At 48.0% G+C, this 14,135-nt stretch overlaps 1 protein-coding gene across 2 annotated transcripts in view; it reads right to left on the bottom strand.

The window, feature by feature from the left end:
• The window catches only part of TRIM35 (tripartite motif containing 35), a 134,269-nt gene that overhangs the window by 37,725 nt on the left and 82,409 nt on the right, over positions 1-14,135 (bottom strand). The gene's annotated exons all lie outside the window — the stretch shown is intronic.

The following is a 14,135-nucleotide window of genomic DNA, read 5'->3' as shown; positions in this document are numbered from 1 at the left end:
TCAAGGATAGGCTGAATATGTGAATCTTCAGAAATATATTCTGATGTTGTAGGTATTTTAAAGGATTGATCATCAATTATTTTTGAGCTGTGCTTTAATTGTCTCAAAATGCCTTGTTCCTCTGTATAAAACTATTATTTTTTCGGCTCTGAAGTGGATAACTTTTACAGTCCCGAAGATACAGCCGGTTTCGGCTCCAAAGCTGGACATCAAATTTTTGACTCCGAAGAGTGTGGACTTCGGCTCGGCTCAGATGTGGAGCTTTTAGTAGATTTGTTCAACTCTGGCATCGAAACAGGTGTGGCCTTTTTCGGCGCCGAACCCGAAGGTTGGTTGCCAATCATTATCTTTCGGGCGGAATCATGGATCTCTGGCAGTGGTGCACCCAAGGCCTTAATAGGTCTCTTGGAAGTAGACATAGGGGCAGGTGTACTCACATGCTGAGCCGCAGTGATGGTTTGGCTGTCTACGTCAGAGTCTGCTTCGGAGTCGGTGTCCTGGATCGAAACAGCCGTCTGTGCCTACTCTTCTTCTACTGTGTCTGTGTACTCTGTATGCTTCAATGCCATTTCGAGCCTCCTCGTTCTCCGGTCACGCAGTGTCTTTTTTTACCAGAACGACCAACAAGTTTCACAGTCTTCTTCTTGATGTTCAGGAAGAGAGACAGATTACATACCACGTGTTGATCTGTATACAGGAATTTTGCGTGGTCTACTGGGTGAGTAACATTTTCCGTTCAATGGCATGTTTAGCTGCAGATCCATAGACTGAAAAGCAGTCCCACCCACAATAAGCGGTGGCTAGCCTGTCAGAGTTGGAGTAGTTTGAAATAGTGTTAAGCACTGCTTGACCAACATTTGCTTGTTGACAAGATAACACATCCACACAGTAGTGTTTAGTAAATGTGTGTGGTGTGGACCACGTAGCTACTTTGCATATCTCTGCCATTGGTATATTTCTTAAGAATGCCATTGAAGTTCCTTTCTTTCTAGTAGAATGTGCTTTAGGAGTTTCTAATAGCTGTCTTTTAGCTTTAAGATAGCAAGTCTGAATACACTTTACTATCCATCTGGCTAATCCTTGTTTTGAAATAGTATTACCCTTATGAGATTGTTGAAAAGCCACAAAAAGTTGTTCAGGTTTTCTGAAATTGTTTGTTCTATCTACATAATACATGAGAGCTCTTAATGAGTGCAACTGAATCTGGCTGTGGAAAGAAGACTGGCAATTCCACTGACTGATTGATGTGAAATGGTGAAACAACTTTAGGTAGGAATTTTGGGTTTGTCTTAAGTACTACTTTATTTTTGTGAATTTGGAAGAAAGGTTCTTCTAAAGTGGATGCCTGAATTTCACTAACTCTTCTTAAGGAAGTACTTGTTACTAGGAAAGCAACCTTCCATGAGAGAAATTGAAGAGTGCACGATTGCACGGGTTCAAATGGTGGACACATAAGCCTTGTGAGCACGATGTTAAGATTCCAGGCAGGAGCTGGTGGAGCTCTAGGTGGAATAATTTTTAAGGCCTTCCATAAAAGCTTTTATGACAGGGATCCTAAACAGAGAAGTATGCGGTCTGTTTTGGAGGTAAGCAGTTATTGCTGTTAAATGAATTTTAATAGATGAGTATGCAAGATTTGCTTTTTGTAAATGAAGCAACTAACAGCCAATATCCTGTACTGATGCTTTAAGTGGATCAATGTTTTTGGGTTGACAGTAATATACAAAACGCTTCCATTTAGCTGCATAGCACTGTCAGGTTGTAGGTTTGCTTGTTTCTTTTAGAATAACCTGTAGATATACAAACTATGACCACAGGAGCCAAATCGCCAGTTTGAGCATACTGGGATTGGGATGCCTGATTTGACCTTTGTTTTGAGTCAATAGGTCCGGTCTGTTTGGAAGCTTGTGATGTGAAACTACAGACAGATCCAACAGTGTTGACGTGCCCATGTGGGAGCTATGAGTATCATAGTGAGGGAGGTATGACAGATCTTGTTGACCAGAAATGGAATTAGTGGGAGAGGGGGGAAAAGCATAAGCAAATATCCCTGACCAATTGATCCATAGAGCATTGCCCTTGGATCGAGGGAGTGGGTACCTGGATGTGAAGTTTTGGCATTTTGGGTTTTCGCTTGTTGCGAAGAGGTCTTTTACTGGGGTTTCCCACATGTCGAAGTATTGTTGAATCACTTGTGGGTGAATCCCCCATTCATGTATTTGTTGCTGCTCCTGTTTAGTCGGTCCGCTAATTGGCTGTGTATCCCTGGGATATACTCTGCTAGTAGCTGAATGCGATTGTGAATTGCCCGTTTCCAAATTGTCTCTGTTAGAAGGGATAATTGAGATGAGTGTGTCGCCCTCGTCTTTGCAGATAAGGACAGAAAACATGACTACAATGTATTATCAACACTGTTTTGTGGGTCATCTGTGGTTGAAAAGCTTTGAGTGCTAGGAACACTGCTATAAATTCCAAATGGTTTATGTGATAAGTTTGTTGAATTAAGTCCCATTCCCCCTGTATGGTAAGGTTGTTGAGATGGGCTCCCCAACCTATCATTGATGCACCGGTTGGGATTATGGTCTGTGGCACAGGGTCCTGAAATGGCCACCCTTTTGATAAGTTGGTGCGATTCCACCACTGCAGAGATTTGTAAGTTTGGCGATCCAACAAAACTAGATCGTGAAGTTCACCCTGTGCCAGACCATTGTTGTGAGAGACACAGTTGTAGGTACTATTGTTATGCACAATGCCATCATTACCAACAGTTTCGTGATAAACCTTACTGTGTAAGTGTGATTGTATTGTAGTTGAGATATGAGATTGTGGAAAGCGTGAATTCTCAGTGGATTTGGGTACGCTGATCGAGTGTTCAGAATTGCTCCCAGATGCGGTTGTATTTGCGTTGAGTGCAGATGAGATTTCTGGTAATTGATTGTTTAGGGTATCCACTGTGTTTGCCTTTGACAGGTTTGAATGGTGCTGGCTTTTATGAGCCAGTCATCCAAATAAGGAAAGGCATGTATATGTTGCCTTCTGAGGTATGCTGCAACCACTGCGAGGCATTTGGTGGATACCCTTGGTGCTGTTGTTACTCCAAAGGTTAGTACTTTGAACTGGTAGTGCTTCCCTCCTATAACAAATCTTAGAAATTTCCGATGTGCTGGATGTATGGGAATGTGGAAATAAACATCTTTTAGATCTCATGCTGTCATGTAATCTTGTTTCTATAGCAGGGGAATGATGTCTTGTGGAGTGACCATGTGAAAGTGTTGTGACAGAATGTACTGATTGAGGGGTCTGAGATCTAAGATTGGTCTAAGAGTACCATCTTTCTTTGGTATGAGGAAGATTAGTGAATACACTCCCGACCCTTGTTGGGATATAGGTACCATCTCTATGGCACCTTTGAGTAGTAGTGATTGTACCTCCCGTTTTAATAAATTATGATGTTCCCAAGTGAGTTTGTGGGAGCAAGGTGGGAATGTTTGGTGGAGATAAGTTCTAGGCAATAGCTATGTTCGATAATTGATAGAACCCATTGATCGGTAGTAATGTTGTACCATTGTGGGTAAAATGTTTCTAGTCTTCCTCCCACAGGAGATGTATGCTGTGTGGGGATCTGTAAAAAGTTACTGTTTAGATGACGGAGAAGAACTTCTTGGGACAGTTGATTTACCTTTCCCTCTATAATTATTCCCTCTGTAAGAGTCTGTTGTAAAAATGTGCCCCGGTTTCTGTTGGGATGTGGATGGCTCTGAGGCGGATGGTTTGAAACCACCCCTAAACTTCAGCCTGCAAAAAGTTCCCTGAGTAGGTGCAGTATAAAGGGCACCCATAGCTTTAGCTGTATTTTTTTTGTAAACAAAGTTTATTGCAATTTCGATCAACCAGTGAGCAGGTAAACATAGTATAAGAGAACATACAGTGATCTACATAGACTCTGAGGGCAAGAGCTTTTTCAATCTACACATCTCTGCACTAACAGCAATCTAATGTTGCAACATCTACACTACCCCACACCCATCCCTCAACCTCCCCAACAGTGCCCCGCCCCCCAGTGATGATACTGGTAGCATATCTGGACAGTTGTATTGTATGTAGGTGTGCTATGAAAGAGTCGACCCTCCGCTCACAATGTGAGAGTGTTTCCCCAGTCTAGTCCAATCGTAGGCTCCTGCCCCGGGGTCATCCGTAATGGCACCAATGGATTGGGTCTATTGGCAACTTCACAAAGCATCCAATCATCATTCAATCAGGGGACTGGACCCAATCGACATTCCTCCTTAAAGGAGTCTAATATCGCATCCCAACCTTGGGCCGCCAACTCCTTCTGGCCTCACCATGTAGAATAGCGCTCTCGCACCCAGCCCACCTAGTTAGTTCTCTAGTCCATTGGGACAGTCTCGGCCCAACTGGATTCTTCCAGGTCATCGCTATTTCCTTCTTGGCCAGTACGTAGGCCATAGTCCCGGAATCTGTTGGTTATTTTGTACTTAGCCGTGCGTGGAAACCAGCCAAGCAGACAATGACCTATTGTGCAGGAGACTTCCCTTCCTATCGCTCCAGCCACCAGTCGGCTCACCTCCGCCCAATACACCTCCGCCGTGGGGCAGCTCCAGAACATATGCCTAAATTCCGCCTTCTCTAGCCCGCACCTCGGGCAATGTACTCCCTCCACTCCAAAGTACCTGCTGATCCGCTCAGGGGTGATATATGCCCCATGTAGTACATAAAAATGAATCTGCTTAAATCTGGCATTGAGAGTCATTTTGGGGAAGCCCCCCAGAATACGCTCCCAGTCCACATCGGATATAGTTGTGCCCAGGTCTACCTCCCAGGACGATTTGAGCTGAGTCAAAGGTATGGTCCTATCCGCCTGAACCCTGCTGTAGAGATTAGAAACTGCCTTAAAGGTGCCAGAAGATGTCGCCAAATATGTACAGGTTGTTTGTGCAGTGAGCTCTCCTGTCCGTCTCAGCCAATGTTTCCTGATACTAGCCACTACTGAGCCATATAATAAGAAGTGCCCTCCCTGTAGACCGAATTGTGTCCGAAGGACTTCAAACGGCATCAGCGCCCCCTCCTTAAATAGTGCTCCTACCGTCTGTATCCCGGCCTCCACCCAGGACTGGAGTCCACCCCGATGGGGCAAAGCTCTTAGGGACAAGAGGGGTAGGTCAGGGGAGTAAGGGACCTTTACTTTAAGTTTACGTAAGAAGCTCCTCCAACAGCGCACAAGGACTTTAAATTCAAGGGAATCCTGCGTCCCAGTACCCGGACACCCCAACAACAGTTCGTATAATCTAGTCTCTGGGGGAGTAAATGCCTTTACCCCCAACCCTGTCACTGCTCTGTTGGCTATCCATTGCGCCAACCACTGGAGCTGCGCTGCCAAGTAGTAGGCCTCAAAGTCCGGGACTGCCAGGCCTCCGTCTGGGGACCGCCTCTGAAGTTTGGCCAGAGCCAATCGCTTCCATCCACCCCCCCCAGAGAAAAGCAATGACCATGGACTCCAGTTCTGCAAACATGGCCTTAGGAATCCATACTGGCAGGACCGTGAAGTGATACAGGAGGCGAGGCAACACCAACATTTTAAGGATGGCTACCCTCCCCGCTGCAGATAAGAGGTAAGGTTTGCCAGGAAGCCATGTTGGAACGGAGGGACCGCAACGAGCCTCCGATATTGCTGTCTATTATATCCTGTGGGTCATGGAAAATCCTGACCCCCCACGTATGAGAGGCATCTTGGAACCCACTGGATATTTCCCAACTCCAATGGTGGGGCTACAGTAGCGTTCAAAGGAAACAGGCCGGTCTTGCCCCAATTCACCCGAAGTCCAGAGAGCTCACCAAACTGCAAAAGCATCTGTTGGGTTCGGGGAAGGTCTGTGTACATCGTCTAAGAAGATCAACAGGTCATCCGCATACAACGCTATCTGATGTCTCTTGCCCCCCCACCACCAGCACGCGCTGTGGCTGCCAATGGCTCCATAGCCAGTGCAAAACAGCAGCGGTGATAGGGGACACCCCTGTCTGGTATCCCGCTCGACCACATAAGGTCTGGATATAGTCCGTCCTGTCTGTACCCTAGCAGTGGGCTCGGTATACAACAATCTGACCCAGGCAATGTATTCAGGTCCGAAACGAAGGTGGGACATCACTGTATAAAGGAAAGCCCACTCCAAGCTATCAAAGGCCTTTTCTATTTCGACTGCAAGCACTCCACGGGCTGGGCTAGTCGAATTCCGATCGTTCATGACCGCTATAAATCTGCGTATGTTATCCGCTGTGTTGCGCCCCGGGATGAACCCTGCCTGCTCAGTATGTATTAGCGTTGCCATGTGGGGGAGCAGCCTAGAGGCCAGTACCTTGCTGAGGATCTTGTAATCCAGGTTCAGCATGGATAAAGGTCTGTATGCCCCGGCTTCCGCAGGATTTTTCCCAGGTTTAAGCAAGGGCACTATTACCGCCTCCCTCGCTGTTGCCGGCAAAATTCCTCGGTCTCTGGCAGATTGATATAGAATCCCGAGCCTAGGAGCTAACAAATCTATATACATGGCATAGAATTCGATAGGGAGACCATCTGTCCCTGGAGTCTTTCCCCTTGATAGTTCACGAATGGCCCTCCAAATCTCTGGTTGTGTAATGGTGCCCTCAAGTTGTGTCGCAGCGTCCGGTGGTAGTGTCTGCAACTGCAGTCTAGATACATAACTATCAGTGGAGTTACCGTCAGGACGAAGAGTGCTCTTATATAATCGTTCGTAAAAGGTCATGAGGTGAGAGTTAATTTGCTCCTGCCCGTGAAGGGGATCCCCCACGCTCCGATATCATTTCCAGGATGGGTGATGTCTTATGCATTTGCGATACTACCCATGCTAACATCCGACCCGCTTTGTCTATCTCCCCGTGTGCACGTGTGATATAGTTTTGGTAGTCGAAGCATCGAAGACGCTCCACACAGTCAGCGACCGTTGCTCTAAGCTCTAAGATTGTAGGTTGAAGGAGCGGATTTTCAGGCCTTTTTTTCTCCACCTCTCACAGCTCACTCTCCGCTTGTTCAGTGTCCCTAAGTAGAGTCCTTCGGACCTCCACCGCTCCCGCAATACAGCACCCCCATACCACCACTTTAAAAGCATCCCATTCAATCAAGGGGTTATTGGTCGAAGCCTCGTTATCTACAAAGTAGTGGGTAATATGTTGTCTCAGCTCCTCCCGAAAGGGTGCGTCTTCTAGGGACTCAGTCTTCAGCCGCCAGGTGGGGATGTGGGGAGGGGGTGAACCCCAGCGTAACTCTAGTAACAGAGGGTTATGATCAGAGATTGTGCGGGTCAGGTATTCAACATTATGCACCTGAGGGAAAATGTCTGGGGAGCAGAAAAACACATCTAAGCAGAGATGGAGCTCGTGCCAGGGAGAGAAGTAGGAATAGTCTCTGGTCTCAGGGTGTAGCCGTCTCCAGACATCCACCAGCCCCCAACTCGCCTGCCAGGAGGAGAATAGCCCTGCGACTCTCAGAGGGGAATCATGTAACGGAGGGTGGGAGCGATCCCTGGAGGGAATCGGCCACACAATTAAAGTCACCCCCCATCACTAGGGGGAACTGCTAATAGGTGGGTAGGAGGCCCGATAAGCGTGCAAAGAACTCACCCTGGTCCCAGTTCGGGGCATAGACATTGATCACCGCTAGATCTCTTCCCTCCAGTCGACCCCGGATTGCTACAAAACGTCCCTCAGGGTCTAGGAGCGTGTCCAATATCTGGAATGGAACCCCGGCTCTGATCCATATCAAGGCACCCCTGGCGAATGCGGAATAAGAGGTATAGTATGCCTGGCCCCTCCACCGTTTCTGCAGTACTAGCCCTTCAGCCTGGGTTAAATGTGTTTCTTGGAGCAACGCAATCTGAATCCCCCTCCGCTGTAAATGTGAGAATACCTTATATCTCTTAGACATTGTGTGCATGCCCCGTACATTCCATGAGAGAAATTTGTAAGTGCCTAACTTCGCCATAACCGGGTTTCAATCCCCATCTGTGACATGCCCCATGCAGGGCTAGCAGATACCACGAAGATCCCTACTCTCACATTATACAACACCAGCAGACCAATGTTAAACATCCCCCACTCATCACTCCCCCTAAACAAGCCCCAACAATTAACATCCCAACTCCCCTTCCCCAGGACAAAAGTTTGAACGGCTCTCATCCAAACTTCGTGAAATGTCAACTAGTTTATCGAAAGCGGGGGAACTCCTAGCTCACAAAAGGAGTGGGCCATCGCTCCAATCCCCACTACCGGATTGCAAGATATAGTAGTACTTGTGGACCCAAATCTCATCCATCTGGTGGGTACAACCGCCAGAGTGACAGCCAGTGCGCCCACCTCACCGGCCACTACGGTGTCTGCCATAGAAGGCCCTCATGACCAGGGCAACTGGCGCAAGTGTAGTTCAATGGGAGGACCCTCATATGATACAGTCAGAAATGCCCGGTGTTATGGCCGGGCCCGATCTGTCTGATACATGGGAAGTCTCGGATACATGGTCCGAATCAGATGCTTCACAGTCCGCAGCGGTCTGTACTTGGGATCCGCGATCAGAGCCGCTCAAAGAAGCTGCTGCCTCCATGGCTTTTCGTCTCTGTTTGCATCTCCACGGGGAAGGACTATTTACTATACGGGCCGTGTTGCGTTTAGTCCCTCTCCCCCGTCCATGCTCAGGGCCCTGTGTCGGAGGACTATTCCCCTCATGTGGAAGCAGATCAAGCCATTGCCATACCTCCTCCGCCGTAGTGAAAAACTGTGTACTGTCTTTGGACACTACCCTAAGCTTCGCCGGGAACAGCATGCCATATTGCAGACCCAATTGGCGCAGTTTCTGTTTTGCATCCCTGAAGGTGGCCCGTTGTTTCTGTACTTCCCGGGATAAATCTGGGAAGATACGTACCGTGTGATTGTCCATTGTGCAATCCCCTTTGGTCCTGCTTTGATGCAACAGGTAATCCCTATCTCGGTAATGAAGAAGCCTGGCTATTATAGGTTGCGGGGGGGCTCCCGGAGGGGGAGGACGCGTCGGAACTCTATGTGCCCTCTCAATCGCAAAAAAAGGAGAAAGTCCATCGTCCGCTAAGTCCTCTCGGAGCCACCGCTCGAGGAACTCCGCCAGGCCAGTTTGTGGAACACTTTCAGGCATACCAATCACCCGTATGTTATTGCGTCGCAATGTATTTTCCGCATCTTTGGCCCTTAATTCCAGGGCCCTGATCCGGGTCTCCAGCTGCTGTGTAGACTCAAAGAGCTTCTTCCGGAGGTCAAGGATGCCACCAAGTAGTCTGTCGGTGGTGGACACCTTTTCGGCCAGGAGACGGTGATCATCTCGCAGTACTGTGAGATCTGTGGCCAAAGCGTCGATTTTCCCCTCCAGTGCTACACGGGAAGCCGTTATAGCTTGTAGGACATCTTGAAGTGTGGGGTCGTCACGTCCCTCTCCTGAAGCGCCATTCCTGGGGTCAGGCGGGTCTGCCTGGGCCTCAGCTGAGGACCCACCTTTTTGTTCCATGTCCCTCCGGCGACCGACTTTACCCATTTTTTGGGGTATGGCTCCAACTCCGGCTGGTCGGTGGGCTCTGGACATCGACTCTCCCACCTCAGCGCTGTATACTGCACTGCCAGAGGGATCGCCGAACTGTTATTAGAGAATTGCTGTTTCCGGTGCTCGGTACTCGTAAGAGGTTTATCGCCTTCCAGTGCCAGCCGCACTCCGCACTCTAGGCCACCAAGAACCCCTGGGGACACCACACGCCAGGACTCTCTCTCTCTCCTCCCAGTCAGGGTGTGGACCTGTCGAGCCAAGCAGCCTCACCGTTCGTGGAGGGCGCCTTCAAGCATGCATGTCTCCCACCCAGTGTCTGGGGGCCCCTTGCACTCTCCTGTAGGTAGCACTGCACAACTAGGTGGACCCCTGTAGAGGAGGGCCGTATGCACCGTGCCTCAGTGCAGGCCAGGTTCGTCCTATCAAGCCGCCGACTTCGTCCCCCTCGTTCCAGCTCACCTCAGGAGATCCATCGAGTCAAGCCTCCCCAGAAGTACCCCCCAGCGTTGCCGTGCAGACTGCGATCAGTCGCCCTCAGAGGGGAGCAGCCAAAGGAGCTCTGGGGGAACCCCAGAATTATTGCCTCCAACCGTGATCCGCTGGATCCTTCCCTCGGGTGCCAGCCGCCATGTTGTGTGTGCTCCGCAGTCCTCAGCCGAGCACAGTCGCAGTGCTGGGCCCCACTGTTCGTCGATGCTGGGTCCCCAGAGGGAACCGCCTGGTCCCCTTGTAATTCTGGTCTCACAGAGGGGTGAGCTGGATAGGATCCAGGAGTTGCTGTAGTGGATCGTGGGCTGCCGGGAACGCCGGTCAGATCACGGCCGCCACCTTGTATTTTTTTTGGGGGGGTTTTTCGCGACACTCCATCGGCCGCAAATTCGGCCCCAAAACTCTTCCCTTCGGGATCGGGCCCCTCAAAATGAACCTCTGGACCCCCTCGCACTTTCAGCCAGGCAATGGGGTGGGTTGGGGGTCCACTGCATTTCAGGCTGGACCGGAGTGGGGATCGCTAGCAGGAGCCTCACGGAGAGGCTTCCTCTGCCATCGCCGTCAGGCCACGCCCCAGCTTTAGCTGTATTAAAGTCTTTTTTCAGCTTTTCTATTGTGGTATCAACCTTTTGCCCAAATAGGTGCTGCTTATCAAAGGGCATATTCAACACTGCCTGTTGTATTTCTGGCTTAAATCCTGAAGCCCTTAACTATGCATGCCTTCGAATAATGACACTGGTGTTGAGATCCGATTTGATTACTGGAAAATGGCCTGCCCTTCCTCTATTATCTGTTGGGCCCTTTTCTGGTGTTTTGGTGGAAAGTTCAGTAATAAATCTTCCATTTGGTCTTAATGAGCTATATAGTAGCTTGCCAAAAGTGTTTGAGAGTTTGCAATCCTCCAATGGTTAGCAGATAGTTGCTACTCTTTTTCTGGCTGCGTCAAATTTATGACTTTCCTTGTCTGGAGAAGGAGCATCCCCTGTAGATTGACTATTTGCTCTTTTTCTTGCAACACAGACGACTATAGAGTCGGGTGGTAAGTGAGCTCTAATAAAAACCAGATCAGAGGGTGCAGGTTTATACTTTGTATCCACCCTTGGTGTAATAATTCTAGATTTTACTGGTTCCTTGAAAATTTCTTCTGCATGTGTAAGCATGCCTGGGAGCAGAGGGAGACACGGATACTCCTTATGAGTAGATGTTAGGGTATCAAATAAAAAAACATCATCCTCAATGGGATCTGTATGTAATTGTACCTTATGATATGCAGCTGCCCTAGCTACAAGCTGACTCTAAGCAGTGGTCTTGTGGGGTATAAATCAGGATCATTAGAAGGGATGAGATCTGTATCATATAAGTCTCATGGATCCATATCTTGTTGAGTGTTATATAAAATCATCCCCATGTGTTGACATAGGGGATTGTGAAGAAAATTTTGGACGTGAAGATGGTGGCAGAGAAGGAGGAAGTAAAGGAGAATGTGTTGGTGAATGCTGTTGTGGTGCCTCTGGTTTCTCCTTTTGTTTAAATATTTTAGCAGGTTGAGGCCCAGTTTCTAAACTTTCTTTGAAAGTCAATTTTCTTTTGATTGTTGGAGGAGAGGCTACAATTCTTCCTGTGTCCTTATGTGTATGAACTTTTCGCTGTTTAGCGTCCATTACTTCCAATATGGGCCTTATTTCAGAAGACTCCTCAGTAACTGGAGCATATTTTCCACCCAGGTTTCACCTGGATACCGGATGTTTGAGTCAGTTAAAAAATGTCAGCTCCGAAAGTGTTGTTCGTTTTTTCATCTCCAAGGTGAAAGTGTCTCCAATTTTCGGCTCAATCCTGAAACAGGTGTGACAAGCGGTTTGGTCAGTTCCGAATGCACTTTGGCCTTTTGTTTTAGCGCCGATGGTTGGTCATCTGATTGCATTTTTTGGGTCCGACCATGGCTGGCAAGCAGTGGGGGACCCAAGACCAGTGCTGAAGACTTTTTGGTTGTGATTCAGTGATGGGAAGGGGCTGATGTACTCACACACTGCACTGGTGGGATGGACTGGCTGTCGACATCAGAATCTTGAATCGGAGTCTGCGATGGAAACGGTTGCGTGATGTGCCAATTGCTCTTGTGCGTATTCTTCTCTGAAGAGGTCAGGCGTTTGTTCTAACAACTTGGACGCCAACTCCAACCAACGTGCTCTTCGATCCCCAAGAGTCTTATTCGAATGAAAGGAAAGGATCGACAAGCATCACAGATCTCTTCTCTGTGATCCGGAGAGAGACTGAGATTGCACACAGAGTGCTGATCGGTGTATGGAAACTTGGCATGACAGAGGGCAAAAGCAAAACGGAGTCCGTTCCATCAGCCTAACATTGCTCGAGTACCACACGTCAAAGTAGGCCCAAGAAGGGTGAGGTCGCCCCCAAGGGGCGTGTAATTGATCCCGATGATTACAATCGGATCGAATGTAAGATATAAAGAACTATACCAATGTTTGTAGAAAAGAAGAGATAAATTCAGATAGTACTGAACCCAGATCAACTGGAGCGAGAACAAGCATGTCCAAACCAGACGGCAGAAAGAAAACAATCTAACAAAGGACTCGATGCCCCTGCGCACTATCCCCGAGAGGAGGAGTCACTCGATCTTGTGACTTGAAAACCTTTGAAGAAAAACAGCTTGTAACACTCCGAGCACAACACTAGATGGCGGACTTGTACAACGCCTGTGTATCTGCAGCTACATATGCCAACCAACACACACATATTTTATATGGTCCCAACACTGAATTTTACCATGCAATTTTCCACAGGAATTTAGACACAGATACCGCAAAAAGAGTTCAAACGGAATTGCACCACATTTTCCAGAAAGCATGATTTTGGGATTTGGTCTAAATCTGTCCAATAGTCTTTGACAAATTAAGGTTAACATTTTTTTTGTTTTTTTTATATCTGGATGGTTGGGGCTAAAGAGTTCCATGGGCATGCAAGTTCAAATAAAGCCATCCGATTGGTCAAGGGGGCTTTTTCTCCTGTCAGCAGCCTCACTCCCAGCGGGAACAAAAGTATTTTTCTAATTCCCGCAGGTCCACACAGTCACACTGGCAGGCAGCAACATGAAGAGAAATGTTTGGGCCAAATTGATAAAAAATATTTTTGCGGGAGCCATCTCCGCCCTGGGACTCCTGTTGAAAGCCCATGGGGCTGCGCTGACTCAGCCCCTGAGTGGCCCCTTTCCCCCCACCTGAGGGCCTGCTATGGGTTTAGGGAAGGCTGCGTACAGCGGGGAAGTTGACCACAGGGCTATCCCACGCCATGCACAGCCGGTTGAACGTGGGGAGGGTATTGGGGGAAGCACAGGACTTGGCTAATCTTAGCTGGACCCAGTGCACTGGTGCATTGTGGACCTGGGGAGGAGTCACCACGGGTCCTGTGGCTCAAAATGCTTTGAAGAAATGTAAAGTCTCGACACTAGATGGCAGGAGTATGCAGGGCATGTGCACCAACGGCCACATATACTACAAACAGGTCTATGTAGATATACATGTAAACATATACATTTAAATATGTACATCTAACGTTATGACACCTAAAAACATTTTAAACATTAATTACCAGTGTTATAAAGTACAATGATGTAAAATTACTGACAATAACCCTTGATGTACTCAAAAGCAATGTATCGCCTGTGATAAAGTGTAAACACCCTCAGCAACTACACTGGATATAAATGTACAGAGCAAGAACCTGGTGTGTTTGCATTTGTCTTATAGATAGTGTGTTTAGGAATAAGATAGTAAACTATTTTACTCACACGAAGGCGTACTTAATCACTAACCCGGTGACGTTGTACGTCAATCCATGTCGATATATCAGCCTGGAGATATATTATTCCTTTACGGACGAATCCAGCAGCCATGAAATGTCAGTTTATTGGTTACATTAACAAAAGCTGGAGACAGAATGTCTCAGCACTAATAGCTGGACCAGGGTTGTCTTGGGGTGTACTAGACTCCATCACTGCCAGAGACTAACCCTGCAAGGGCACGAGCGACAGGAAAGTGAT

The sequence above is a fragment of the Pleurodeles waltl genome, chromosome 5 (genome assembly GCF_031143425.1).
Source record: "Pleurodeles waltl isolate 20211129_DDA chromosome 5, aPleWal1.hap1.20221129, whole genome shotgun sequence".
Classification (NCBI taxonomy): domain Eukaryota; kingdom Metazoa; phylum Chordata; class Amphibia; order Caudata; family Salamandridae; genus Pleurodeles; species Pleurodeles waltl.
This window is presented reverse-complemented; position numbering and strand designations above follow the sequence as displayed.